General features: G+C 40.4%; 1 protein-coding gene across 4 annotated transcripts in view; it reads right to left on the reverse strand.

Moving 5' to 3' along the window:
* The window catches only part of KIAA0319 (KIAA0319 ortholog), a 104,896-nt gene that overhangs the window by 68,275 nt on the left and 15,863 nt on the right, over positions 1–20,758 (reverse strand). For 2 of the 4 annotated variants that reach the window (XM_064363039.1, XM_064363044.1), the window contains exon 1: positions 3,988–4,093. The exons of the other annotated variants lie outside the window; for them this stretch is intronic. The gene's annotated coding sequence lies outside the window, so the exon portion shown is untranslated. Of the gene's footprint in view, positions 1–3,987; positions 4,094–20,758 lie in introns of those variants that run through there. 4 annotated transcript variants of the gene reach the window in all.

Here is a 20,758-nt window from a genome sequence, read left to right on the forward strand (position 1 = left end):
AAGACTGTGGCTTGGTGGGTCTGCATAGCCAGCAGTCTCCGACATGGGCAGGGTATTCATATGTTAGCGCTGAGTGTTCTGGGATTTCTCTGGGGGCTGGCAAGGGCTCCTGAACCAGTGGTTTCTGCCCTGCCAGTCTGTCAGGGTTGGAAAGTCCAAGTCATAGGACCCAGTTTCCTTGCTTAGCTGATGTTTTCCTGCCAGAACAGTGCGGGCTGTCACTTGCCTTGAGTTGGAAGCAGACTGCATTTACACCTGTGTAAATGTATTCATCCTTTTAATTTATGTAAGGTTTTTTGTATGCAATTCTCGATTCTTTAAAGAGAGGACAACAAATTTTTGTTTTCTACTGTTATGTGAGAATATTAGGCCCCAGCAACACATCATTGTGTAAGGAAAAATCAAAGTGGTGCCATAACAATAAAAAAAAAAAACAGAAGACTATAGCAATAAAAAAATACAGAAAGCATAATAGAAGACTACAGCAATAGCCACAGCAAAAAAAAGAAGACCTAAGACTGACTTTAACAAGATATTTGCATGTCTATTTTAAGACAACCTTAAAATGCTACTGAGAAAAATAAATAAATAAAATGCTGCTGAGGAACACACACACACAAAAAAACTTAAATAAATGAAGAAAAACCTTAAATAAATGGAGAAAAACATGAATAAATGTTCTTGGACAAATAGACTCACTATCATAAATACATCAATGTTTACTAAATTAATCCATAAAGTTCTTTATGTCCAGTAAAATGATACTGGCAGAATTTTTATTTGGGTGAATGAAAAACTAGAAAAAATGAATTTTAAAGTTCACATGGGAAAATTAACAAGAAAAAAAGGCCAAAATTTTTTGTAAAAAAAGATTATTGAGGGAAAACTAGTCTTACCATATAATGAAATATATTGTAAAAAAATCATTAAAAGAGGATGGTACAGGTGCAAAAATGGATCACTGAATGGTACAGATATTCAATAAGTGGATCCAAATAGTTACAAGAGCACAAGACATGATTAAAAATGGCATTTCATATCAGTGGAGAAGGCTGGTGCAGTGGCTCACGCTTGTAATCCCAGCACTTTGGGAGGCTGAGGCCAGTGGGTTGCTTGAACTCAGGAGTTAGAAACCAGCCTGGGCAATAGGGCGAAACCTCATCTCCACTAAAAATACAAAATTTAGCTAGATGCAGTGACAGCCACCAGTAATCCCAGCTACTTGGGAGGCGGAGGCACGAGAATTGCTTGAACCTGGGAGGTAGAGGCTGCAGTGAGCTGAGATGATGCCACTGCACTCCAGCCTTGGTGACACAGATCGGTGACAGAGCCAGACCCTGTCTCAAAAAAAAAAAAAAAAAAAAGAAAAATCATCATTGAAGAAAAGTTCGCTATTAAATAAACTGTATTAGAGAAACAGGTAGCCATTTGAAAAAAATGCTAAGCTGTATCCCTGCATCACACTAACACCAAGATAAATTTCTTTTTTTAATTAAAAAAATTTTTACTTTTGGCTGGGTGCAGTGCCTCACACTTGTAATCCCAGCACTTTGGGAGGCCAAGGCGGACGGATCAACTGAGGTCAGAAGTTCGAGACTAGCCTGGCCAACATGGCAAAACCCTGTCTCTATTAAAAATAGAAAAACTTCGACAGGCGTGGTTGCAGGTGCCTGTAATGCCAGCTACCCGGGAGGCTGAGACAGGAGAATCGCTTGAACCTGGGAGGTGGAGGTTGCAGTGAGCTGAGATCATGCCACTGCACTCTAGCCTAGGTGACAAACTGAGACTCCACCTCAGGAAAAAAAAAATGTTTTTACTTTCACAGGTGTTAAAATAAATTTCTAATGAAAAACACAAGCCCATAAAAGCAGTACGAGAAACTATAAGACTGACTTTGGCAAGGGTTCCAGAACAATTCAATGGTGAAAGAATAGTCTTTTCAATAAATAATGTTGCAACAGACAGGTATCAACATGCAAAAGAATAAAATTTGACCCCCACCACACACCATATACAAAAACAACTCAAAATGGATCAAAGACCAAATGTCAGAGCTAAAACTACAAAACTATTAGAAGAAAACATAGGTGTAAATCTTCATGAACTTCAATTAAGCAATGATTTCTTAAGTATGACAGTAAAAGAACAAAAACAAAAGAAAAAATAGATAAAATCAACACCAAAATGAAAAACTTTTGTGCTCCTAAGGACACCATCAAGAAAGTGAAAAAGCCCACATAATGGGATGAAAATTCTTGCAAATCAAAATTCTAATATGGGACTTGTGTCTAAAATATACAAATAACTATAATTCCATAATAAAAAGACAAATAATTTTAAATATGAACAAGGATCTGAATAGACAGTTCCCCAAAAACGATACATAAATGACTAATAAGCTCATGAAAATATGCTCAATATCATTAGTTATCAGGGAAATGTAAGTCAGAAAGACAATGAGATACTACCTCACACCCACTAGCATGGCTATAATAAAAAAGAAACAGTTAAAAACATCATGAAGCATGTGAGAAATGGAACCCTCTTGCACTATTGGCGAGAATGTAAAACAGTGCCCTCACTTGGAAAACAATTTGGCAGCTCCTCAAACACTTAAATAGAGTTACTGTATAACCCAGCAGTTCTACTCCTATGTATATATTCAAGGGAAATGAAAACATAGAGCCACAAAACAATGTGTACATAATACAGGAGTTAGGCCTGGCAGGGTGGCTCATTCCTGTAATCCCAGGACTTTGGAAGGCTGAGCAGGGAGGACTGACTGGGCCCCGGAGTTCGATACCAGCCTGGACAACAAAGACTGAGCCTATGGTTTTTTTGAGCCAACGCTGTCTCAAAAAAAAAAAAAAAAAAAAAATCGTATATGAATGTTCATAATAGCCAAAAAGTAGAAACAAGCCAAACATCCATCAACTGAAAAATGGATAAAAATAATGTAGTATATCCAAGTAAAGTTATATTATTAGAAATCAAGTACTGATACATGCTAGAGCATGAAGCCTTGAAAATATGCTTTAAAAAACCCAAAAACATTATGCTAAGTGAAAGAAGCCAGTCAGGAAGAAGCACATATTGTACGATTCCATTTATATAAAATATGCAGGATGGCCAACTCCACATAGACAAAAAGTAGATTAGTAACTGTCCAGGGCTGGGAGACTGGAGGGAAATAGGGAGTAAATGATAAGATGGACAGAGTTTTTGCTTTTTTTTTTTTTTTTTTTTTGAAGTAATGAAAACATTCTAGGCCAGGTGCAGTGGCTCACATCTGTAATTCCAGCACTTCGGGAGACCCAGGCGGGTGGATCACTGAGGTCTGGAGTTGGAGACCAGCCTGGCCAACATGGTGAAACCCCATCTCTACTAAAAATACAAAAGTTAGCTGGGCATTGTGGCGGACACCTGTAGTCCCAGCTACTCAAGAGGCTGAGGCATGAGAATTGCCTGAATTGGAAGGTGGCGGTTGCAATGAGCTGAGATTGTGCACTCCAGCCTGGGCGACAGAGAAAGACTCTTTCCCAAAAACAAGGAAAGGGAAAGGGAGGGAAGGGGAGGGGAGGGAAAAATTGTATCCATTAATAAAATATATGGATTTTTTAAATGTTAATGGAAAGTCACCATAAGCGAAGTAAAAGTATCAACAACAAACTGGGAAAATATTTGCAACTCACATTGCAGACAAAGGATAATTTCCCTAATACTTAAGAGCACTTTCAAATTAATAAAAATTCAATAGAAAAAGTCTATCAACAGACAGAACATAGAAAAGAAAATATAAGTGCAATTGAAATACATTAAAAGATGCTCAGGCCCAGGGGCACAGTTGCTTACCCATGTAATTCCAGCACTTTGGGAGGCTGAGGCAGGTGAATTGCTTGAGCCCAGGAGTTCAAGACCAGTCTGGGCAACATAGGGAGGCCCTATCCCTTAAAAAAACAAAACTTAGTGTGGCATGGTGATACACACCTATAGTCCCAGCTACTCAGAAGGCTGAGGCAGGAGGATCACTTGAGCCTAGGAAGCAGAGGCTGCAGAGAGCTGAGATCGCATTGTACTCCAGCCTTGATGATAAAGTGAGACTCTGTTTCAAAAAAAAAAAAAGATGCTCAAATTTACTCTTAAAAAGAAAAATGCAAATTAAAACAATGAGATGCCATTTTTTACTAAGAGATTGTCATATATGAAAAAAGTCTAGGCCAGGCATGGTGACTCACACCTGTCATCCCAACACTTTGGGAGGACCAGGCAGGAGGATCACTTTAGTCCAGGAGTCCAAGGCAGGCGTAAGCAACAAAGCGAGACTTGTCTCCACAAAAAATAAAAGAATTAGCCAGGCATGGTGGCGTCACCTATAGTGCCAGCTACTCAGGAGACCGAGGCGAGAGAATCCCTTGAATCTGGAAAGTCAAGGCTGCGGTGAGTCCAGATTGTGCCACTGCACTCTATCTGGGTGACAGAGTGAGACCCTGTCTGAAAAAGAAAGAAAAAGAAAGAAAATAAAAGATGGAAGAAAGAAAGAAAAACAAACCACGTTTGTCAGCAGAAAACCGATTAAATAAACTACAGTCTGCTCATAAAATGAAATACCTTGCATTAATAAAGAAGCTCTTCATGCACTGCTGTATACCAAGACCTTTTGTTAAGTGTAGAAAGCCAAGTGCAGGATCGTATATACAGTACTCACCTCTTATGGGAAAGGAAATGGTTGGGAAAAATAAAAGTATTAATTTGCCTGAAAATGCATAAAATATCTCTGGAAGAATACACAAAAAATTGTTAACATCTATGCTAATGAGGGGAGAGAGGGCTCAGGGAGAATTTTTTTAAACAAATCACCTTTTGTATTCTGTGAATTATGTGAATGTCTTTAATATTTTAAAAATAAATAAATTTAATACTCCTGCCTTTACTTTTGGTCACTGGGGGCTCACATCTACTCGGCATTAAGAGCTTTGAGTGAGTAACACCAGAGGGCAGAAAGAAAAGACCTGGGTTACGTGCAGGAAGGGAATCCACACATAGCACAGAGAGGAGTAGGAGATGAGAGGGGTGGCCAGACTTGGCAAATGAAAATGCGGGCAGGATTCCCAGGTAAATAAGAATTGCAAGTGAATAATAATTTTTTTCATTCTGCAATATTTGGGACATTGTTTTTTGTTTTTTTTTTGAGGTGGAATCTTGCTCTGTCTCCAGGCTAGAGTGCGGTGGCACGATCTTGGCTCACTGCAACCTCTGCTTCCTGGGTTCAAGCAATTCTTACACGTCAGCCTCCTGAGTAGCTGGGATTACAGGCACCCACCACCACACCCAGCTAATTTTTGTATTTTTAGTAGAGACGGGGTTTTGCCACGTTGGTCAGGATGGTCTCAATCTCTTCACCTTGTGATCCGCTCACCTCAGCCTCCCAAAGTGCTGGGATTACAGACGTGAGCCACCATGCCTGGCCAGTATTTGGTACATTCTTATACTGTTTTGTCTGGTAACTCTAGCTATGAGAAAATGCCTATGTGCCCCAGGCAGCCCGTTGAGAACTACAGCTAGTGTATGTCTCTCCTAGAAGATCCCGAAACACAACACTATGAAGAGAAAGAGCTGACATCTACCCTTCACTCCTAGAAGCAACAGCTCAACCCAGATTTCAGTCCACATCCTGAATCCCCACTGATATCTATCATCACTTAATGTAAGCACAAACAACTGGTTAACAAGAGAAAGAACACGAGGAGGAACAGATTGATCACTTGAGGGAAAGAAAGAAACAAAATGAGGGAAAGACCTCAAAAACAAACCACTGAACAAAAGGAATGGATTTTAATTTTAATTTTCAATTTTTTTGCATTGAGTAACCTTTATTTCAAAGAGATGGAATTATCATGCTGCTCTGGAACAAATTATTTTTCAGAGCCGGCTAACAGCTTTCATCTTAGCTGGGGCCGAGTGTATGAAAAACAATCCTGTGTGTGGCAGCCAGGATTCAACAGAGCCAGAATCTGACATTTACTTCTTCACTGCCTTGTGTTTTGGTAAGCCTTGCCCAGAACCATCCTGTGGATAATAAGAGGAATATATTATTCATAGATTTCTCTTTCCATTTCACTGCAGTTGAATTTACTTTTTAGAAAAGTAGCTGTGACCAATAAACACAGGTCAAATAAGAGCAACCTCAAGATAGCCCATAGCAGGTTTCCTAAGCTTGTGATGAACTGCGAGCATGTTTCACAGATTGATTCAAATGATGGAAGGAGCCAGCCTTAACAATTCCTGCCATATGTCAGGACAGATGCCTCCGGAGAGGGAGCAAATGCTCCCCACCGTGTCTCCATGCCCTTCTCTTCTCCTCCTGCTCTTCTTTCTATCACCTCCCAATCGCCCAGTGCTCTCTCCCATACCCTGGAAATATCCAGCTCAAAAGCCAGTTATCTATGCAGCCTTCCTCAGCTTCCCAAACACAGCCTCCAAGCTGAGGTCACTGCTCCCTCCTCTAGACAGGTCCCAAGGCCAGACTATCACCACAAGAGTAACTATGTATTAAAATTATAATTTACATTTGTGAAAACTACCATTCATTCCAGTGTGTTCCTGGCACTTTACATCCATTGCTTTTAATCCTCTGGGAAAAAAAACCAATTACATATCATTGTCCCCATTTTATAGATGACGAAACTGAGGTTCACAACGGCGAAGGTGTCTAAGAATTAGACCCAATCTGGGTGTGTCTGATACCACAGAATATGTTCTTTTTATGCTGTGCTGCATATGTGTCTCTCTCTTTCACTAAGAAAAAAAATCAATTGGGTTTTCTTCTAATTCACAAAAGCAATAAATATTTATCATAGAGAATCCAAGCAATTGGGTGTAGCAGAGCGAATGACATCGTTTTATCAGCCATTCCCTCAGTGTCATTCTCTTCTCTGTCAAGTGAACCCAGTATGTCATCATCACTCAGCATCTCGTTGCCCGATTCCCATATATCCCATTGTAAGCCACAGGGCAAGGGCTCTGTCTCGTTCCCCAACTATATCTCCAGGAACTACAGGAGGGGTTGGTATGTAGTAATAGCTCAAATTTATTCAATAAATGTATGAATGAATAAATGAAGGATAAATCTCCTGAATAATTAAAAGTGAACTGTAATAGTATTTAGAGTTAATTGTTATGAATTTTTAAACAATTGCATTAATTGGCCGGGTGCGGTGGCTCACGCCTATAATCCCAGCTGCTCGGGAGGCTGAGGCAGGAGAATTGCTTGAACCGAGGAGGCGGAGGTTGCGGTGAGCCGAGATTGCGCCATTGCACTCCAGCCTGGGTAACAAGAGCGAAACTCCGTCTCAACAACAAAAAGAAAAAAAAGAAATCGAGACCACCCTGGTCAACGTGGTGAAACCCCGTCTCTGCTAAAAAATACAAAAAATTAGCTGGGCATGGTGGCGCGCGCCTGTGGTCCCAGCTACTCAGGAGGCTGAGGCAGGAGAATTGCCTGAACCCAGGAGGCGGAGGTTGCAGTGAGCCGAGATTGCGCCATTGCACTCCAGCGTGGGTAACAAGAGCAAAACTCGCTCTCAAAACAAAACAAAACAAAAAACAATTGCATTCATTTACATTGTATAGCTTTTTTACTTTGGTCTCACTTTTATTCGCACACAAGTGGAATGACAAATGTACATTATAGCATTATGAGTAATAAAAGATTGGAAACAACCTAAATGTCAACTGACAGGAGATTGGTTTAACAAATTATGATATAGCCAGGTAATGAAATTCGATGCAGCTCCATATACACATTGGTATTTTGAAATCACTAGATTTTATGTAGAAAAAGCAAGCAAGGTCAGTGACTACAGTGAGCAACCTTTATGAAGAAGAAAGGAGGATATTTATTTCTATATATCCTATTTGCTTGTGTTTGCAAAAAAATTACAGAAGAATATAAAACAAAGAATATAAAAGAGAACTGATTATATTCGGAAGGGAAGAAAAGGAAATTGGTCAGGTGAGACACAAGGGCGGGAAAGAGACCTCTCACAGAGTATGTTTTTATATGTTTTTACTTTAGACAATGCGATGCAGCCTATAAATATTTTAAGTTAATCACTTTTACAGGCAAATAGTCTTACAAAACAGCAGTTCCATGCCTACCCTCCCCAGTCCCAAGACCTACTCTGAAGATGTAACCACCTTCAGCACCTTCAGCTCTTCTGTTACTCGCCTCCACCTTTTAAAAGATAATTTATATCACTATTTCTTGAGCTTTCCATTTCAAACATTCTCTTTTGCATCTTACTGAGAAAGATGAAGACTCAGCCACCTCCCATGCTGCACACAGACACATGCACACATCACCCCTTCTCTACTTCTCTCACACGGCTGTTACAGTTTAATTCTTCTATAGTCAGTGTATCAAAGAAGGAGGCCCTCTTAAGAAAAAATATTATCAGAAATACGAGTTTCTCTGATAAGTAAGATGAACATCTATCTTTTAAGCAAGGCAGTGCTTTCTAGGAGAATTGAAAGTCCAAGAAGACAATTGTCAAAGTGAATAATTTTCCCAGACTCTTCCTCAGAAGACATTGTTTGTAGATATTAAATACTCTCTGTTGTATGCTGTTTACCCATTGGAAATATTGCTTAAATACAAGGCTTTACAAAAATTACTGGTATAAAAATTGAGGCTATTTTTAAAACCTGATTAATAATGAAAAACATCCAGCATGAGCCTCTTGAGGTAGCCTTAAAAATTCATTATATTCAAATACTATACAAGTCTAATTTATCTTGATGTCCTTAAGATGAGTAATTTACTTAAGTTTCTTACTGCAGTATAGTTTTTAATAAGGCTATTTTTGACAGCTTACTTTCTAAAAACCCATACGAATGCAATATAGACTCTAAACTAACTTTTATTTTCTACAGGGTTTACCTTACTATAACTATGTGAATATTCTCACTAATGAACCACATGTAATCATGTATCTTTCTCTTAAAAACTTTTGTCTTACCTCTAGTTAATAAATTTCTCATTTGGTTGCTTTCTTAGTTTTCTCTCTATATATATATATCTCACTATTCTTTTCCAAATATAATAATAAAACTATAAAATATTTCTCAGTAAGTCAAACTCATCACTCATAAATAATGATGTTGAATTAAATTAATAATAAAATGCTGAATTCAAAAGGGACTTTAAAAATTAGGGGATGTTGGTCAGGTGCGGTGGCTCACATCTATAATCTCAGCACTTTGGGAGGCCAAGGTAGGAGGATCACAAAGTCAAGAGATCGAGACCATCCTGAGATTGTGAAACCCTGTCTCTACTAAAAACACAAAAGTTAGCTGGGCACAGTGGTGGATGCCTGTAATCCCAGCTACTTGGGAGGCTGAGGCAGGAGAATCACTTGAAGAGGCGGAGGTTGCAGAGAGCTGAGATCACGCCACTGCACTCCAGCCTGGGCAACAGAGCAAGAATTCGTCTCAAAAAAAAAAAAGTTGGGGGATGTTTTAAAGGGATGGTCAAGTAAAGATATTTAAGCAAATTTAAAAACCTTATTACCATTATTTCATTTAAAAGTTGACATTTAATATCATAAAAGTAGGAGGGATATAATATCGTAATAAGGAACAATGGTTTACATTTAATTAAAAAAAATACTATCACAAATAAAATGGAACCTCAAATGTCCAATATTAGGATATAATTAAATATTATTGTATAACCCTACAATGAATTATAATGAAGGCATTTAAATGATCTAGTAGCAAAGCACTTAACAGTATGATACAATGTCTATGATAGTACAGCTTATAAACAGAAAACACAGTATTACCCATGAGTGGAAAAAGTCTGGATTTCTATAGCTAGTAAAATGGTAATGTGGCAAAACCTTGAGATTGCTGGGGAAAATATAATAAATATGCTTTTAAAGACCTAGCTGTACTCACAAAAGAATAGGGGATCTCCCCAAAAGCCTAAAACAAAGAAGGACTAGAAAGCAGAGCGGAAAGCTGATGGTGAAGCCGCAGCTGCCAGACACAGCACTGATGTGTACAACCGGGAGATGTGGGTTTCGTGGATGCAGAGAGGACAGAAGTCAGAGCCTTGGGCTCACTCAAGGTGGGGAGTAGGAACAAATGTGTCTCACAAAGCCAGAAACCTTAAAGAAGCAGAACCTCAGTGGGGCATGGTGGCTCATGCCTATAATGCCAGCACTTTGGGAGGGCCAGGCAGCTGGATCACCTGCGGTCAGGAGTTTGAGACCATCCTGGCCAACATGCTGAAACCCCACGTCTACTAAAAATACAAAAATTAGCCAGGTGTGGTAGCATATGCCTATAATCCCAGTTACTTGGGAGGCTGAGGCAGGAGAATCGCTTGAACCTGGGAGGCAGAGGCTGCAGTGAGCCGAGATTATGCTGCTGCACTCCAGCCTGGATGACAGAGCGAGACTCTGTCTCAAAGGAAAATAAAAATAATACAAACAAATAAAAGAAGCAAAACCTCATTTGTGAAAGGGTAGACCAGAAAAAAAAATGTGGCCACTGGGCTCTGTATGAAGACAAACTTCCCCTTCTAGAATTGGTAACTACAGGTCTGCTTCACGTAGATTTGGGCTTGGCTTTTCATTACCAGTTTGGTTTCATAAACCCCAGAGGGAGAAATTAACTTAAAGTTGTCCTCAGTTGTCAGTGCCACAGGCACTTTTAGCAGAGACAATTATAAGTTTCTTCTGGAAGAACTTTTGTCAACCCCAGAGAGAAAATAGACAAACCAGAACTTACAATTCAAAATCACAGGCCAAGTGGAATGGATCACAGTTATAATCTCGACACTTTGGGAGGTCAAGGGAAGAGGCTCGCTTGAGCCAACCTGGGCAACATAGTGAGACGCCATCTCATACTAAGACTCTAAAAGAAAAAAAATTAGCCAGGCATGGTGGTGTGCACCTGCAGTCCCTGATAGTCGGGAGGCTGAGGTGGGAGAGTTGCCTGGGTTGAGGCTGCAGTGAGCCAAGATCAAACCACTGCAGTCCAGCCTGTGTGACAGGGCAAGATCCTGTCTCAAAAGAACAACAACAGCAACAAAAAAACCCAAACAACAACAAAACCATACAAAAAGTACAAAACACACAGGCACCACAAAGAAAAGCAACGGAAAAGAGACAAGAGTATTAGGTCCCAAAGAGTTCAGATGATGGAATTCTGGCACATAAATATAAAACAAGGTGCTTAAATTTTTTTTTTAAAGGGTCTGGTGCAGTGGCTCATGTCTGAAATCCCAGCACTTTGGGAGGATGAGGCAGGTGGATCACGAGGTCAGGAGTTCAAGATCAGCCTGGCCAACATGGTGAAACCCCATCTCTACCAAAAATACAAAAACTAGCTGGGCATGGTGGCATGTGCCTGTAATCCCAGCTACTTGGGAGGCTGAGGCAGAAGAATTGCTTGAACTGGGACCCAGGAGGTGGAGGTTGCAGTGAGCCATGATTGTGCCACTGCACTCCAGCCTGGGCAAAAAAAAAAAAAAAAAAAAAAAGTAGCCAGGTACGAGACTTAAAAAAAAAAAAAAAAGATCCTGGCAGATTTGAAAAACAATCAAGCACACTTCTAAAAACGAAAAGATTTTTGCTATTAAAAATTCAATGGATGAGCTAAATAGCAGATTAGACACTGCTGAAGAGAGAATCTGTGAACTTAGAAGGTCACATTTGAGCAAGGACTTAGAAGAGATGAAGGAGTGAATCATGTGGAAAGCTGACAGGAAAGCGTTCCCAGGCAGAGGGGAAAAGAAACACAAAGGCTTGAGGAAGGGGACTGTGCCCATGTACTGCAGGGACAGCAAGAAGGTCAGCATGACTAGAAAAGGGAAAGTGCTAGAAGGTCAGGGAGGGGACGATGGGAGGCCACGCTGTAAGTTAGCACGAGGGATCCTGGCTCTCACCGTTGAGACTGGAAGCATTGCACGATGAGCTCCCTCCAGCTTCTGTGTTGAAAAGAGTGTTTAGCAGTCAAAGGCAGAAACACAGACAAGTTAGCAGCTTCTGCAATAATCCGGGTAAGAGGATGGTGTGTTGTACCAAGGTGGTGGCACTGAAGGCCCTGAGGAGTCAGAGCCTTGATTTATTTTAAACACAGCATGTAAGATCTGCTGATGGATAAGATGTAAGGTGTGACACAAGAACAAGAGTCCTAGACGCCTCCGAGCAGTTGGAAGAACGGGGTTGCCATTCTCCAAATTCAAGAGACATCTACGTGGAACTGCTGAATAGGCCACAGGATAAACATGCCCAGGGTTCATGGGGCAGAGGGCTGGAGATATACACTGGGAGGCATCATTGCGTAGTTGGTATTCAGAGCCACAAGCCTGGTTTACACCAAGAGAGTGAGTGACAGTGCAAAAGGAATGCTCCCTTGAGGGATGAACTTGAATAGAAAGAGTGAAAATGCATGAGGGCGGAAATGGCCTATTTTCAAAACATTCCATGAATATGTCTTACCTAGTCACATGCAACTGCAGAGAGGCCTTAATGTGCAAGGGGAAAAACTTAAAATGGAGACTTCTGATCTTGAGAGGGCCATATTTTGTTGCAGCAGGGGTGCAAATCACACTACAGCAAATTCCCTGGCTGCTTCAGCCACAGCAAACCAAATATAGCTCCAGCCTGACTCAAAAGTACCGACCATCTGAAATGACAGTCTCTTGGATCCCATTCGCTGTTCATTCTAACACTGCTGGATTAATTGGCTTAAAATCCTGCTTTGTATTTCCGTGGTCAATAATATACTGCTGAAAATAAGTTAGCAATTTATTTTCAATGTATTTTGCCAAATTGGTTGGAATTAGGCGAGTCAAGCTTCCTGAACTTGATATTCAGACATGAAAAAATATGCAAAACTGCTTCACAAATTTAAAAGAAAAATCATTTTTGTCACTGGGACTGTGGCACTCCAGAGCTTGGTTTTAATCTTAGCTAAGAAGATCCCAAACATGAGGCCCCTTCAATTTTTATTAAAAAAGGAAATGCTGACAATCCCTAATTGCGTTTTTGTTTTTTGAGAGTCTTGCTCTGTCACCCAGGCTGGAGTGCAGTGGTGTGATCTCAGCTCACTGCAACCTCCACCTCCTGGACTCATCCCATTCTCCTGCCTCAGCCTCCCAAGTAGATGGGATTATAGGCATATGCCACCATGTCAGGCTAATTTTCGTATTTTTAGTAGAGATGGGGTTTCAGTATGTTGGCCAGGCTGGTCTTGAACTCCTGGCCTCAGGTGATCCACCTGCCTCATCCTCCCAAAGTGCTGGGATTACAGGCATGAGTCACTGCTTCTGGCCCTATAACTGTGTTGTGTTTTTGCTTTTTTTCTATATTCAATCTTTCCCTAAAGACAACAGTATTAGTCTGTTCAAGCTTCCATTTAAAAAAAAGTATTCTAGAATGGGTGGCTTAAATAGCAGAATTTGTTTTCTCAAAGCTCTAGAGTTTGGAGGTCCCAGATCAAGGTCTGACAAGGTCAGTTTCTGGTGAGGGCAGCCCCAGCGCGGGGCACTCTGGCATTTCATCTAAGAAGTACACTAATTCTATTGGATCCAGGCCCCACCCTATGACCTCATTTAAATGTAATTACTTCCATAAAGGCCCTACCTCCAAATATAGTCACATTGGGGGTTGGAGCTTCTACATTTTGGGGGACACAAACACTCATTCTATAATAGCGCTTATCCCTATGCCTAGGAATGCAGCTGACTTCCTACTGCCAATTCAAAATAAGAAACAGAAGCTATGTGATGTCAGCCAGGGTGGGTAGAGAAGAAAAGTGAGAAGCATACAGTTACACCTACTTCCGTTTTAGGGAGTCCCTGTCACATCCTCCCCATCCTCCCATCATCTCCCTTCCATTACGTATCTACAAACTCAAGCTTCCAAATGAAGGTGTTGGCTGATATTTATTCAAGCCCTAAGGTCTTATTCTTTCTTAGGATGTTAGCATTTTCATATGGAGATTCCTGAAGACGAAAAGGTATTTCAGGTACCTTTGACAGACGATGGTATGGGAGATATCTGGGAGATGGGCGACTGTCTTATGGTTCTCTAATAATAGTTCCTTAACACACTCAATTTATTATAGAAGCTTGAGAGAAGCAGCCTGTTGTAGCAACAGACCAAGCCCCCAAGTGTTCGTTAAAGAGAAAATTGAGCTCTCCGAAGAGGCAAATCATGGAGACAAGAATCACAATCGAGGCGACATCAGAGACACAGCCCACACAAAAAATATATTCACATTAATCTACCTGGGAGGAAACTGGCATCATTAATAAAATTTTGGACAGCTCAGAATAAAAAAGAAAACTTTCTAGTTCAATATGGTAAATAAATGTCCATCCAGTTCTCCTCTTTCCTGTGCATGGTTCCACTGGGGGAACACTGAGTGGAGGCAGACAGGACATAAGAACAGACAGAAGAAAATAAACCACAGCAATACTAGAAAATAAGAATGGACACCCTTAATAGACCCATCATTTCAAATAATTCCTGGAAGCTAGAAAGCAGATGGCATGGCGCTGACTGGAAAGGAAGAGAAGAAACTAATTTCCTAGAAAAAGGAAGAACAGGACTTTTGGTGACCGCACTGGAGAAGCTCCAAGCCCTGAGCTGTTGGATGCAAAGAGACAGAACAGGCTGAGGCACAATCATGGGGGTGATGCACAAAACGAAAAGCAGATCGCAAGCTAATGCCAGAGAACTGCTCTCTCAAGAGATGGAGATCCACCTGCTAGGGCCCTGGTGGCAGCACGGGGCCTCAGAGAAAAGGAGAGTCCACAGAGTCTGCAGAAGCACGACTCTGCCCTGGAATGAAATCTACTTTATTCCGAAGCACCACACCTCTAGGGCAGACCTCTCCTTCCAGTGGATACCTGGGGAGTGCTCCCCTACACACACCAGAGAGAAACCTGACCAGACACCACCCACCTATGCAGTCAGATGCCACAGCAACCCTCACACACCATCAGTGAGTGGACAGCTATATGAGAAATCAGCCAAGTATCCTAATCACTAGAATGCCTCCCAGAGCAAAGGGAATAGGCAACCAAGGATTGCCAGACATTTGAGAAATTTTTAAAAAAACAGAAAATGAAAGAGAAAGACTGATAAACAAACAAGATTAAAGGAACAAAGAAAAACTTTAAACCACAATTAATATCAACAATTAAAGCAGTAATCAATAACCTTGAAAAAATTTGAAAGGATACTGCCTCCATAAAACAAAAATAGGCCGCTACAAAAGAGGGCAATAAAATCAGAGAATAAGAAAAATTATTGGAAATTCAAAATATGATTGTTAAAATGAAGACTCAATGAACAAGTGGAATACTTGTTGACAATGCTGGCAGCTAATACGTATTAAGTACCTCCTACGTGTTGGGCCCACGCTCTGTTCTTCACATTTTAAACCTACTTGCACACCTAGTCATCAAACTAACCCAGTGAGGCAGGTACTATTATTCTTCCCATCTCACAGGTGAGGAAACAGAGTTAAAGAGATTAATGGGGCCGGGCGCGGTGGCTCACGCCTGTAATCCCAGCACTTTGGGAGGCCAAGGCGGGTGGATCACGAGGTCAAGAGATCGAGACTATCCTGGTCAACATGGTGAAACCCCGTCTCTACTAAAAATACAAAAAAATTAGCTGGGCACGGTGGCGCGTGCCTGTAATCTCAGCTACTCAGGAGGCTGAGGCAGGAGAATTGCCTGAACCCAGGAGGCGGAGGTTGCGGTGAGCCGAGATCGCGCCATTGCACTCCAGCCTGGGTGACAAGAGCAAAACTCCGTCTCCAAAAAAAAAAGAGATTAATGGCAGGTGCAGTGGTTCATGCCTGTAATCCTAGCACTTTGGGAGGATAAGGAAAGAGGATCACTCGAGGTCAGGAGTTTGAGACCAGCCTGGCCAACATGGAGAAACCCTGTCTCTACTAAAAATACAAAAATTAGCCCGGCGTGATGGCAGGTGCCTGTAATTCCAGCTAATCAGGAGGCTGAGGCAGAAAAATTGCTTCAACCGGGGAGGTGGAGGTTGCAGTGAACCAGGATTGTGCCACTGCACTCCAGCCTGGGCAACAAAGTGAGATTCTGTCTCCAAAAAAAAAAAAAAAAGAGAGAGAGAGAGAGAGAGATTAAGTCACTTGCTTAAACAGCGAAAAATTAGTTGAGTCAGAATTCAAAGTCAAGCCATCTGGCTCCAGAAAACCTGTTCTATGTGGCTGAAGGCAAGTTACAAATCTGAAAGGTAGAGGTGAGGACATTCCCCTAATGTGGACATGAATGCACACACACACACACGTACACACACAAAAACAAAGGAAAAGAAAATATGGGGCAATGTTGGAAGGCATAGGGGAGAGTCCAGAATTTCCACCATCTAGCCAACAGTCATTCTAGGAAGAAAGAACAGAGACATAGAAGGGAAGAAATGAAGAAATAATAGAACAAAATTTCCTTAACATGAAGAAAACCAGTCTTCAAATTAAAACGGCCTACACAGTACAAGCAGGATATATGGCCTAGACATCTTGTTAAAAGTTAAGAACTCCAAAAGTAAAGGAAGTACCCAAAAATCTTCCAAAGAGAAAAAAAATAGGTTATCTTCCAAAGAACCAGGATCAAAGAGTAATATCATATTTCTCATAGGTAATGCTAGAAGCATGAGGGCAATGGAGGAATTCAAAATTCTAAGGGAGATGAAGAGGGTTGGTGAATGAGTACAAAATACAGTTAGAAAGAACAAGTTCTAGTGTTTGATAGCAAAGTAGAGTGACTATAGTTAGCAATAACTTGTTGTGTATTTCAAAATAGCTAACAGAAAAGATCTGGAATGTTCCCAACATAAAGAACTGATAAATATTTGCAGTGATGGATATCCCAGTTATCCAAACTGATCTTTATACACTGTATTCTTATATCAAAACACCAATGTACCCCATAAATATGTACAATTATGTATCCACAAAATAGCCATAAAGATGAAAAACTTTAATATAAAAAATACAGTACATTTTTTAATTACAAAGGAAAAATATTTGAATTTCTTTATTTTTCCTGTTTACTTTTCTTTTAGGACAACGTCTCGCTCTGTCGCCTAGGCTGGAGAGCAGTGGTGCAATGTTGGCTCACTGCAGCCTCTGCCTCTGGGGTTCAAGTGATCCTTCCACCTCAGCCTCCTGAGTAACTGAAAGGTAGAGGTGAGAACATTCCTCTAGTGTGCACATGAACACACACACACACACAAAGACAAAGGAAAAGAAAATAAGGGGCAATGTTGAGGAACTAGAGGGTGTCCTCACCTCTACCATTCAGTTAGGAGGCTGAGGTGGAAGGATTGCTTGAACCCGGGAAGTAGAGACTTCAGTGAGCCAAGATTGCACCACTGCACTCCAGTCTAGGCGACAGAGTGAGACCTTGTCTCAAAAAAAAAAAAGTAAAAAAGAAAAATAAAACAAAGAAATTCAAAATTTTTTCTTTAGAATTAAAAATGTGTTTGTGGTGTGTGTGTGTGTGTTCATGTAATTGGGACAACAGGTACACACCACCACACCTAGGTAATTTTTGTTTTTTGTAGAGACAGGGTTTCATCATGTTGCCCAGGCTGGTCTAGAACTCCTGGGCCCAAATGACCTCCTACTTCAGCCTCCCAAAGTTTGGGATTACAGTTGTGAGCCACCATGCCAGGCCTTGAATTTCTTTATTGCACAAACTATCCTTGAATTTCTTTATTGCACAAATTATCTATCAAATGTGGAAAAAATCAATGTAATTTTGGACATTTGAAAACTCAGAATAGTATCACCTGCATACAAATAAAAAATTTTTGGAGGAGGTATTCCAGTAAAATGAAAAGTGAATCCAAGAAAGAAAGATGAAATACATGATAGCTAAGAAATAATAGCAGCTAAGTGTAATGCAGAAGAAGGAAAACATTGAGGAAAAAAAATGATCTATTAGAAGATAATCGGAAGAATCTTGTGCCAGGACCTTGACGGTCAGACTTCATTTCACAGCTTCATATATCCCCGACCCTCATCCCCACCAAGGAAGGGGATAGAAAGGTGAAAATTATATTTCTCAAAGTCCCTGTACCTAAGGATCGAATGTTATTTAGGTTCTGCCGATGAAACGCATTCAAGTGAGATTTGGAAGTTGAAAGTGAAGCTCTGACTCCCATATTTCCTTCTACGTACAATGCCATGCAGGCTGAACAATGGAACCTGGTGTTGGATGCCATATAATCCTGTCCTATTCAAAATTCCTGCCCAGCCTTAAGGGTTGTACAATGTGGTTTGGCTCTTTAGCCTGTAATCCCACCTACTCAGGAGGCTGAGGAAGGAGGATTGCTTGAGCCCAGGAGTTCAAGGTTGCAGTGAGCTATAACTGCACCATTGCATGCCAGCAACAGAATGAGATCTCCTCTCTAAAAACATAAATAATAAAGAAATTATAATATAGTACCCCATAGTAATTTATTTTTCATTTCTATAAAATTGTCTACCAAATAGAATAAGAATATAACTGGTGTTAGGAAAACTGGCTTTTCAGATAAATTACAAAATTAGAATCCCAACTTCATACCACATATAGTATAAATTTACATGAATTAAAGGCCTAGATGTGAAATGCAAAGCTTTAAAACTATTAAAAGTAAATGCAGCAGAAATAACTTTCTAACCACTGATTAGGAATGGATTAACAAGACCCAAAAGCAAACATTATAAAGAATATATTTTAAAATATATATAAATGTGTATTCATTCTCAAATATTTATTGATTTGACTTGATAAACTGGGTCTATAGAAATCCATAGCAAACATGATAGATAATAGTGAAAGCCTGAAAGCTTTGCCCCTAAGACCAGGAAAAAGACAAGGATTTTGCTCTCACCACATCTATCCAACATTGAACTGGAGGTTCTAGCCAGGACAATTAGGTGAGAAAGCAAATAAAAGTATCCAGATGGGAAAGCAATATGTAAAACTGTATCTATTCACAGATAACATGATCTTGTATATAGAAAATCCTAAGGAGTTCACAAAAGTATGACTAGAGTTCAGCAAGGATAATATAAAATCAATATACTAAAGTCAATTCTATTCTACACATTAGGAATGAATGAGCTGAAAATAATATTAAGAAAAGAACTCTACATACTAACAGCATCACAAAGAATACTTAGGAATAAATTTAACAAAAGAAGTATAAGGCTTTTACAGTGGAGACTGTAAAACATTACTGAAAGAAGTAAAGCCAACCTAAATGAATGGAAATAACCCAAATGCCCGTCAGCTTAAAATGGATAAACATAATATGGCATTTATATCTATCTGGTGAAATAGTATTTGGCAATAAAAAAGGAATGGCATATCTACTACATCACAGATAAACCTTGACACCATTATGATAAGTGAAAGAAACCAGACACAAGCACCACATTTCATACCATTCAATTTACATGGAATGTCCAGAATACACAAATCCATAGAGATAGAATGTAAATCACTGGCTGCCAGTGGTGGGAAGGAAATGAGTGTGACAGACTGTTTAAGCATCTGAGGATTTTTTAGAAGTGATGAAAAAGGGTGTGGTGGCTCCTGCCTGTCATCCCAGCACTTTGGGAGGCGGAGATGAGAGAATCACTTGAGGGAGGGAGTTCAAGACCAGCCTGGCCAACATAGCAAAACTCTGTCTCTATTAAAAATACAAAAATTATCCAGGTATGGTGGCACACACCTGTAACCCCAACTATTCGGGAGGCTGAGGCACAAGAATCGCTTGAACCTGGGAGGTGGAGGTTGCAGTGAGCAGAGATTGTGACACTGCACTCCAGTCTGGGTGACAGGGCAAGACTCGCTCTTGGAAAAAAAAAAGTGGTGAAACTGTTTTGAAATTAGATTGTGGTGATGGTTGGACAACTGCAAACATACTAAAAGCTACTGAATTGTATACTTTAAATGGGTAAATTTTCTGATATCTGAAATAAATGTCAATGAAACTATTATTTTATTTATTTTTTCAGATGGAGTCTCGCTCTGTCACAAGGCTGGAGTACTGTGGTGCGATCTCGGCTCACTGCAACCTCTGCACCCTGGGTTCCAGTGACTCTCCTGCCTCAGCCTCCAGAGTAGCTGGGACAACAGGCACATGCCACAACGCCAGGCTAATTTTTGTATTTTTAGTAGAGACAGGGTTTCATCATGTAGGCCAGGATGGTCTCTATCTCTTGATCTCGAGATCCACTCGCCTTGGCCTCCAAAAGTGCTGGGATTACAGGTGTGAGCCACCACAACCGGCAGAAGCTATTATTTTTAAAAATGTACTGAACACCTACATTTGCAGGGCACTGTTCCAGTTTCTGAGCATATAGCAGTGAATAAAAGGAGAAGGTCCACACAAATGTCCCAAGATACCCAAAGAATTCTGAGGTTTTATTGTGCAATTGTGTTGGTAAACTGTGCAGAATAATGATGAAAAACAGTTTCCAGAAGGTAGGAGGCTTCTGGAGCAAAAGTTCTAATTTTCAGGAAGGTAATAAGGTTATTTATAGAAATGGCAAATTGAGACTTAGTTGCCAGACTCCAGCAACATTCTAGAGTGAGTTATTGAACAGATAATTCATGAGCCCTTCACAAAGGCAGTAGAGACTAATTCATAAGTGTGGTCTTACAAAAAGCAGGGCAGGCCACCAGAACTCAATTGTTTTT

This window comes from Aotus nancymaae, unplaced genomic scaffold (genome assembly GCF_030222135.1).
Source record: "Aotus nancymaae isolate 86718 unplaced genomic scaffold, 86718_ANA_hifiasm-v0.15.2.pri h1tg000051l, whole genome shotgun sequence".
NCBI classification, from domain to species: Eukaryota; Metazoa; Chordata; class Mammalia; order Primates; family Aotidae; genus Aotus; species Aotus nancymaae.